This window comes from Uloborus diversus, chromosome 6 (assembly GCF_026930045.1).
Source record: "Uloborus diversus isolate 005 chromosome 6, Udiv.v.3.1, whole genome shotgun sequence".
NCBI classification, from domain to species: Eukaryota; Metazoa; Arthropoda; class Arachnida; order Araneae; family Uloboridae; genus Uloborus; species Uloborus diversus.
The window spans coordinates 90,260,169-90,270,617 of record NC_072736.1 but is presented as its reverse complement, the minus strand read 5'-3'; the positions used below and the strand labels follow the sequence as shown (position 1 = coordinate 90,270,617).

Sequence of the window (10,449 nt, the reverse complement as noted above, 5' to 3'; positions counted from 1 at the left end):
CCCCCCCCACACACACAAAAAAAAGGAAAAAAGCAAATTCAAGGGAAGTCCTCATCGCAATAAGGATCCCACAAAATTCTCATACACATCAGCATTTCTTAAAGAATAATCAAAAAGGAAACATTTAAATTGCTTTCGCTTACGATAAAGCCTCAAAGCTTTTGTAACATTGATTCCGAGCGTATTTCTCTGCACGCAAGAAAAAAATGGCAACCGACAATATTACTCAACTGTATAATTCGTCATGTAATTTATTTCCTGTAGAATTAGAAGTTTTTTGCCAAAATGAGCGATTATTTTGCCAATAAGTAGTCCCCTACTGGAGTAGACTACGTTAGCCAATCATAGCTGCTTATTTTCGAGGAGTAGTAGCAACGTCCTTCTCTTAATAATTCGATTAGAAATGCTTGGCAGCCAGATGTTTAAAGCTTTTGCTCTTTAAGCGGCACAAATAATCTTGGAGCCAAAAGCTAAAAGAACCAATAGCGATTAACGAAGATTAGTGTTGGGTAACGGTGTAGATTTTCATGTAAACAATAAAGAATTTTCGCAATCTATTTTGAAGTTAAACACTTTGTGTTATAAAATATCTTTACTTAACAAGCCCTTAATTTCAGTAAGTATATTGCTTCTGTTCCTTTTTTTCTCTCCAAGGGATTGATTTTGAGTTTACAGAAGTTTTAATCAATTTAAATATTAAAATTCTTATAAGTTGAAATGATTATGTATTTCTCATAACTGTTAAATTGACAGCTCTTGCAACACAAAGCTCTATTTTCTTGCTCAGAGAAAATTAGCTCATTTTTTTTCTAAAAATCGTTGACTATTCAAATATGTTATCTTTTTGACCTCATGTAAAAAGAAGCATCACGCAAAAGCAGATCAGTAATTTAATTTATGCGTCCCTTAATGTTTGAAAATATATGTTCCCCCTTTGAAAACAATGAATGTTTAGCCTGAGTTACTGCAGCATTCAAATATCTCCATGAAAATACATAACGTAAGTACACATAATTTGGAGTAAATGTTTGAAGATGTTTAACCTATAACAGTTGACCAAATGGAGAAGATTCAGGGATCTCTCCGAAAGATTTTATGAATTGAAATTTCAAAAATGTTTTAGGCTATCTTTTGAGAAGTTAGGTTAGAGGGTGGGGGATCTACTTCAGAATTTTTTCCAAAATTGAAATCAGAAATGTGTAATTTCAAGCTATCTTTTGTTAAAACTTTAGGGAAAATGTTGGTATTCCTGAAAATACACTTCAGTTTATTTTTTACAATGTCACATTCAGGAACCACTCTAACGAACTTTTTGGTGTTGAGTGTTAAAAAACAATTTTGGAATGTATGCTGAGAAACGTGGAAAGAGAGTGAATACCCTCTTTCAGAAATCTTTCAAATCTGAAGGCTTGAAAATGCGCTTTTGATTTATGTTTGATGACTTATTGGAAACGAGGGTTTGGAGGTTCTCCAAAAAATTTTCGATGTTTATGTCAGGGGCAGGTACGGGGTTTCATTTGGGGAGGGGGGGGGGCATGCTCAAGAACGTAGTCTTACAAACAGAAATGTTCTGCGAACATCAACTCCCCCCCTGGCAGGGTTGACTTTCTGCCGGCAGAAACTAGTTTTTGCCGTGCCAGTGGCAGAAACTGGTTACAACCGGTAAAAACCGGCAGAAACTGGCAAAATCTTAAAAATATCTTTAATAACTCAAGTGATTAGTAAATGATATTTAAGTTAACCAAAAAATGAAACTTCATTTCATCATTTTCCCATGCTAGTGCTTTTGATTTAGTTCAGAAAGAGAACTTTCCTGTTGCAGAGGCTCATAGTATTTGGATTAATTTAACAAAGGATAAAAAATCATACAGGGGTGCTTAGAAAAGAGGAGTGACATACAGAATTAAACAGGCATTACTGATTGTAATTTGCTCACTTATATGCTTCCTCTAAATTGTTTGTGATTGAATTTATCATGTCATTGTGCTTCAAGAAGAAAGTGCCAGAATTTAACTTGCCTAAATTTTGTACCTAATGTCACAGCTTTGCAAAACAAATTGGCCCCATTTCTCAAAACTTATTTTTCCAGTCAAATTTTTACCACAATCCCAGTTACTACATGGTGGACCAGTTATACAATAGATGAAAGTTTCATGAACATTGCTTGCTCCTTGATGCATCGTCTGCTAGCTCCTCTGTTTTAAGAATATTCTAAAATTTCTCATTTGTGTGTAGTAAATTGAGAACCTTCATAAAGTGGATGATGGTACTGGTGTTTCTATTATTAACAAACTGGAGCATATTTCTTCTTTTCGAGAGGTGCATTTTCAGTGGAATCCATCTCACGTTGATGTACACGGTAACAAGATGGCCGATGTCTTGGCTAAAAAAGGGACTGGTGAGCCATTATATACACCTAATTCCTTGACTTACCTGGAGCTATTTTCTAAGGCTAAAATAGATGCAAAGTCCTCCTGGACTGTCCCTCCTACCCATAATCGGTACCAGGCGAAGTGCCCGGGAGGTGCATTATCTCTCAAGTGTGGTAGGCGAGATCAGACGACCATCACTAGGCTCATTAGTGGACACCTAAAAACATTGACTTATTGCAGTGGAAAAAAGACTTTTCCAACCTGTGTGAAGTGTGCCGACCATCAGGCCACCCTCGAACATATACTGAATTGTCTGGGACTTTCAAGATTGGATCTTTTAGCGGATCCAATGTTGGTGTTGGATTTTTTGAGAGTGACGAATTTCATAGACCTGGTTTAGCGCTGCTAAACACCGGAGATTTGCAACAAATTGAGAACCTGTTTAGATTTTTGAAACCACCTTTTCTAAGAGTCAGTTGCAGGGTTCAAACAATGTAACATTTGATTTTGAATTGATATAATTTTGTAATAAAATTACAGTACTTTGGTTAATTATTTTTTCCATGCATTTTCAGTTGCATAACAATAATTAATTTTTCATTTTGTGAGTTTTTGCCAGTTTCTGCCTCAAAGTGGCAGAAACTGGTTTTTGCCATGCCAGTTTTAACCAGTTTCTACCAGTGGTTTTAACCACCTTGGCAGAAACTTGCCAACCCTGCCCCCTGGTAAAAACTCTTGAAATATACAAACAAAAATCATTGAAATCATAAAAGCTCTTCAAATAGGTTTAAAAAAATCATCGAAATCATTGATAAAAATCATTTTAAAAATTTTCTTTTAAAGTAATTTTTCAGTTTGAGAATGTAAGCGGAAAATTTTTCGGAAACAACAACTCATAGTTTTTAGAAATTTCGGACCACAAAACCCCTGGTTGATTCAATATTTCCATAATACTCGACCAGTGGTTGGAAAAACTACATTTTTTTTTGTAGCGAACTACAACTACTTTGTTACAAATGTAGTTAACTAAAACTACTTTTTTCAAAATTTAGCAACTACAAACTACTTTTGAAATGTAGTCGCTACTTCGCTACTTTCCAAAAGATAAGTAAATAAAAAGCATACACAATAGGTTGTCCCTCAAAAAATAAAAGTCAATTTTTCAAGTCGCATACACTCTTGTTTTTCCTCTTGTGTCAAAACAATCGTGAGAAAAAGTTTCATATAATTTGCACAACGGGAACCCGTGCCTACTTGCACCTGAAAGTGTATTATTAAATAAAAACAAAAAACCCGACTGCGTAAAAACCAAAAAAAAAAAAAAAACTAAAAAGGAAAATGTATAAGCCCGGTAGTTTAGAATGTATTAAGTACTACTGAATAACTACACCGTTGAAACAGTTTTATAACCATGCACAGATAATACAAATCATAAATTCAAAAGCAGAATAGAAGGATCAACAGTCGGGGCCCATTCAAATTTTAAGGGAATCCTTGAATTAGAAAGGAATGGGCCCCGACTGTTGATCCTTCTATTCTACTTTTGAATTTATGAATTGTCTTATCTGTGCACAGTTATAAAACTGTTTCAACGGTGTAGTTATTCAGTAGTACTTAATACATTCTAAACTACCGGGCTTATACATTTTCCTTTTTAGTTTTTTTGGTTTTTATGCAGTCGGGTTTTTTGTTTTTATTTAATAATTTTTTATTTGACACCTTTTAGTTAATTTTCATTGACTTAGTTATTATGATTATAAGATGGTACATTTCACAACCTTGTCATTTCATTAAGAGAGTTTGTTTGTATCGTGAGGTTTATTAAGTAACTTGCGGTGATCTAAACTACTGATAATTGGTCTCGGCTTAAAGCTACATGTGTTTGACCTTCGGCCAAAATGCGCGAACTGAAGTGAACCACAGCACAGCTATATAAACAGCCTGTATAACTCATGATGACGCGAAATCGGAAACGCCCCCCCCCCCCCCCTTCGTCAGTGAAATCTTTCTCGCAAACTAAAAAAACCTCTCAAGAAAGTACACGTCGCGAAACTCAGTCCCTTGAATCAAAGCAAAAACAATTGCAACATGTTTAGAGATGAAAATCGAATTAGTAGACTTTCTTTCTTTTGGTGCTTATTGCACGGGTTTATTTTGATGAGGACTACAATCTGAGTGTCTTGCCTTCGTTACGCATGATATATTTTTTATTACAGTACAGAATACATGTAAATTCTTTCATGTGTTCTTTATATCTGAAAGAGGGGAAAGTACATCCGGAGCGAGGATGTCTTGACCCACCGCCTCAAGTGGGAGAAGCAATCGCTTAGACCACTCGGCCACTGAGACTCCAATTAGTAGATTTAGTAAACAAAAAAAATCAGGCAGCGAAAACTACCTGCATTTGTCACACGCAGGTAGCGTACGACACAGTGTGCAACACCCAACGTGCGCCGATCCCGAACTGACAAAATGGCAACCGGTTTTTGAAATGCTACTTTTGATTACTGTCATGCGTTTAGTGTCATTCCCAAGGTTAAGACAAATCGATTGACGTTAGAATTAGCAAAATTGGCCAAGGCGTTTAGCCAGTAGAACTCCACATAGAAACGGACATACATACATAGACTGATAAACACATTACCCTCCTTTGCGTCGCGCACGCGCAGTCGGGTAAAAACAGTACTTGTATGCTAGGACAAATAAATAAAAAAAGTTTTTTAGAAACTCGACATTTCTGTTGATAAAACATTGCCCCTGTACCCAACACCACACATGTACCACAAGAACATTTATTCAAATTAAAAAACATTTAGACATGCCACACTTGACCTAAAATTTATAATTTTATTTAAAAAATTAATTTTTTTTTCAGTTATCTTTAAAAAAAATTACATATAAATTTAAATAGAATATCAAGTTCAAAAATCACTGGCGAACACATTTACAGATCAACAATTACAAACGAATAATAAAAAATAATATATTTTGAATGAAAAATTTAACTCAACCTGGAAAAAAAACCAGATCTTTGAGTACTATGTGGGAGACTTAAAAATTACAGGAAAACAAAAATTTCTATTTAACGCTAATTAACTGTTTATATTTTTCAGCTTGATAATTTCGTAAAATCTTACATTTCTGAAAATATGTATCAAAAACTTAAATTTTTTGTAGAAAATTATAAATGTTAGGCACGTATGGGCTATCTAAATGGTTTTTAATTTGAATAAATGTTTTTGTGGTGCATATGTGGGGTATAGGAGCAACGTTTTATCAAGAGAAATTTTGAGTTTCTAATAAAACATTTTAATTTAATTTGCCTAGCATTACACAAGTGCTGGTTCACACTTTCAGACATAATCGGCACTTGCTGCCGTTGTTCAAATTATATATATATATATATATATATATATATATATATATATATATATATATATATATATATATATATATATATATATATATATATATATTGACGAAAAAGGATAAAATATAAGAGTGTGTGACTGGAAAAATCAATTTGATTTTTTTGGGGGGGGGGGGCACCCTGATGCAGACACACACACCGTAAGAGGATTGAACAAAAAAAGATTGATAAATTAGCTCATCAGAAGACACAAAGAAAAACGTCCGTTATCATACTCTCACACACTGTAATGCTCGTATTTATTGTATGTCCTCCAGAACAGTTCAATTTCATCCTTTTCTATAACATTTTCAGTAGCTTCTTTTTATTTGATGAATACTGTCGAAAGTTTAAGCCTCGCTAAAATATTTTTGTTTTACAATCTTCTGGTCTTTTAATATAAAATTCTCCAAATTTTCAACTCGCGAAATCACCGATATCTTCATTTTCGCGAAAATAAGTGCTTTTTGCAATATAAGTATTGGTGAAATATGAAAATTACGACGGCAAAAAAAAACTAATGGCGTTGAACAGATAGAACGGATGGCGTCAAAATGAAATGCATGAGGTCAGCTCGTATTTTTATGAATCTTATTTCTCATTGCATCCGCTGATGTACTTGTGTAAAATTTGCGCCAGTCAAATTCGTTTGAACCTTGATTTTTTTTTTCAGTTTATTTAAAAGTAGTTTCCAGAAATCGCTACAAACTACAATTTGTTTGTAGTTAACTACTCACTACACTACTTTTTTAAAAAAGTAGTGCGCTACACTACAAACTACTCAAAAATGTAGCTACTACAGTAGCGTCGCTACTTGTAGCGCGCTACTTCCAACCACTGTACTCGACACATATCCATCTTAGATTATGAATTTGCATATTTGCATGATATTCAGCCAGGGTTGGCTTTCTGCCGGCAGAAACTAGTTTTTGCCGTGCCAGTGGCAGAAACTGGTTATAACCAGTTAAAACTGGCAGAAACTTTAAATTGTCTTAAAAAACTAAAGTAATTACTAAATGATATTTGTTTAGGTAAACAAAAAAATGTAACTTCATTTCAAAAATAAAATATTATGCTAGTGCCCATGATTTAGTTCAGAAAGGGAATTTTTCTATTGCTGATGCTCGTAATATTTGGATTAATGTAACAAAGGACGAAAATCCTATGGGTTCTTAGGATAGAGGAGTGACATACAAAATTAAACTGGCATTACTGTTTGTAATTTGCTCGACTGTTTAATTTGCTCACAAATAAGCTTCATCTAAATTGCTTGTGATTGAAATTATCATGTGCTTCCAGAAGAAAGTGTCAAATTTTACTTGCCAATAATAATCTAGATTTTGTACCTAATATCACAGCTTTGCAAAACAAATTGGCCTCACTTCTCGAAACTAATTTTTCAAGTCGAATTTTTACCACTACCCTAGTTACTACATGATGGACCAGTTAAAAAAAATATATACAATTTGAATGTTTTATGAATATTACTTGTTCCTTGATGCATTGCCTGCTAGCTCTTTTGTTGCAAGAATATTCTAAAGTTTCTCATTCGTGCATATTAAATTGAGAAACTATTTAGATTTTTGGAACCACCTTTTCCATGAAGTAACTGAAGGGTCCAAACAATGTAACATTTGATTCTGAATTGTGATAATATTGTAAATTAACATGTGCTTTGGTTAACAATTAATTATTTTTTCCATGCATTTTCTACTGTCTGTCAAGAGTTTTTTTTTTTTTTTTTTTTGTCATTTTGAGAGTTTTTGCCAGTTTCTGCCGAAAATGTGGCAGAAAGTGGTTTTCGCCATGCCGGTTTTAACCGGTTTCTACCAGTGGTTTTAACCGCCCCGGCAGAAACTTGCCAGCTCTGTATTCAGCACATCTATCTTGTATGCAGAAAAATAACATCGCTTAAAATAATAGTAAAACATCACTTAAAATAATGGTAAAAAATGCAGCAAAAATTTAATTAAAAATTAAACATTCCATAAGTATAATACAGACTTGATAAATTACTCACCGACTAAAAAATTCCAATTGTAGGAAATTGGAGGTTTATGAAGACGTCACAGTCTTAGAGTCTGATACAGGAACTCCAGATATGTTTCCATCGATTCTGGGTTCATGAGTTTTTTCAAAAGTCCAGAAAAAGAGACTACACTGCTTTGTCACCCGTACGCTTCATTGCTTTTCTTATAGGTCAGGGGTTCCTAAAGTGAGTGCCGCTGCACCTTAGTTGCCGCAAGGGGGGGCGAGGAGTGCCGCGAGCTGTCCATATTTTCAGTATGCATGTATAATTGAAATAGATTAGGGTGAGCTGTCCATATTTTCAATATGCGTGTGTAATTGAAATAGATTAGGGTGGCGTGAAAAAATTGTAATACGTCAAAGGGTGCCGTGAGTCGGAAAAAAATTGGGAACCCCCGTTATATGTAGTGCTTTTCTAATAATTGCGACTTTTTTCAACAGGGTTTCCGTCTAATACGGTGGGCTAGTTTGCGAGACCCTTTGTACAATGAGGTTTTGAGCTAAAACGACACTCAAATTTTACATTTCTTGCACAATACTAAATCCAAGACACTGATTTGAACTAATAAACTATTTACAGCACATTTAAAATATAACTCAGCACAACTAAAAACAAAACTATCTGAACAAGGTTGGGTTTTGGACTGTCCAAAACTGGTTTAGGACAGGACAGGTGGTTTTTACCGTTCAAAACAGTCCAAAAGTGTCTTAAACTGTCGAAAACTATGCTAAAGCGGTGTAATCTAATCAATTCTTATTCAATGCACTATTCGTAATGCATAAATATAGATATTAATGAGGTTTAATTATATATAATGAGTATTTGATAATATTTTTCTCCAAAATATTCATAAAAACAAATTTTACTTTAAAAAGTTGCCAATAAATATTACATAAAACTTCCTTATGTAACAGTTAGTAGAGTTATGAAACCAAATTCACAACACTACCAAGACAGCTAATTTCAGTTCCATTTATAACTCATAACTCAAAGGAATGTTTTTGCAAATACGTTTTACATGATGTTTTAGTAAAAACTATTTTTTAAATCATAGATTAAAGAATGAGAAATTGATGATTTAACACTAATGCTATAAAACTTGTGTTATTCTGTTTTTAATTCATATTTTTAATGCAATACATTCTGTAACTATAAAAAATTGTAATTTATTGCATTTAAGTCAATTATTTAAATCAGTTATTACACTATGTTTTGAACACTTTCTTTTGAACACATGCATAAATGTCGAAAAATTTGGTTTTATGGATGAAAAAAAAAAAAAAAAAAAAACCCTCCTGCATACATATTGAAATTTTTAAGGAAGAATTTAATTTCTACATAACTAGATCAAAATCAGCTGCATAAACAAGTTACATATATATTTATACTTGAATGTTCACATTGAATAAATATATTAAACAGTCAAAAAATAATTTTGACACATTTTGTTCTGATTTTAATATTTTCTCACAAAATATAGTTTCTCAAAAAGTAGTTTTGGACACTAGGGTTTTGAACAGGATGGTAAAAATCCTGTTAACTCGGCTCTCATTTGCACACATGCATAAGCATAAGGAAATTTGGTTACTAATAGGACTCGACCGATGCATGGGCCTGGCCGATGCATCGGCGCCGATGGCTCAACAATTTAGCCATCGGCATCGGCGGCTGATGCTAACTTGCAGGAAACATCGGCCCATCGGCCTTAAAAAACATCGAAAAGCCGATGGAATTGGCCGATGTTTTTGAAAAAAAAAAAAAAAAAAAGACCTCTGTCGTTTTACTTTTTAATACAAAGTAAAGGGAGTTATTGTTTTCATATAAAATTTTTTACTTAAATTTCAGTATGAATTTCTATTTTAGTCACCCCTGAAAGAGTTTTTAATACTGCATTCAGGTACCAAACAAGTTAATTATTGCGTTGTTTCTTGCGACTGGATATACGTATGTGTCTCTCATAAGTTGTAACTCAAAAATGGTAAACTGTAGATGGCTAAATTTTCGCATGTGGGGTGTGAGTACGTTCCAGTTGTGCACTTCCCTTTTTGTTTCCGATCGGGTGTTCTAAAAAGCCTATTTATTCATTTTTAGTGGCTATTAATTACTTATTTCAATGAAAAACTAATATAGCGTCTCAGACTGACGATCATTTGGTGATATATTGCCGAATTGGAGACTATATAAACAAACATGAGATGGTGTAATCGGTTTTGTTTCATTTTGTTAGATTCCCGTTAAACCTACGGTAATTTTGAATTTTTCGATATTTGTAATATGAATCACAGTAATGCAGTCTTTTCTGTAGCGCTTCGGCGGAGCTATAAGTTTGGGGCCCGTTGAAATACATTTTGGGGCTCTATTTCTCCATCACAGAAGTTGAAAAACATTTATCATAAGCATTTTTGTAACTTTTACGGTGCCCCTATGGTTATGGGGCCTCTCGCGCAATTGCAACAATTGCTATATTTTAAATCCGCCACTGCACGTCAAAACAAACTCGGGTGCAAGTTTTAAAAGGGTTTTTCTGCTCAATGTTTATGATTGTTTTGAACTCTATTTTTTACGACTATTTTTTGTATTTCCGAGAACACTTGCGTGCCCCACCTCCCACACCCTCAATTTCTGAAATTAAACTCTAG

General features: G+C 33.9%; 1 protein-coding gene across 1 annotated transcript in view; it reads left to right on the top strand.

Moving 5' to 3' along the window:
• The first annotated feature begins 507 nt into the window (after positions 1 to 507).
• Positions 508 to 10,449, top strand: part of LOC129224657 (CDK-activating kinase assembly factor MAT1-like) — a 30,277-nt gene continuing 20,335 nt past the window's right edge. The window contains exon 1 of the mRNA XM_054859196.1: positions 508 to 616. The gene's annotated coding sequence lies outside the window, so the exon portion shown is untranslated. The remainder of the gene's footprint in view (positions 617 to 10,449) is intronic.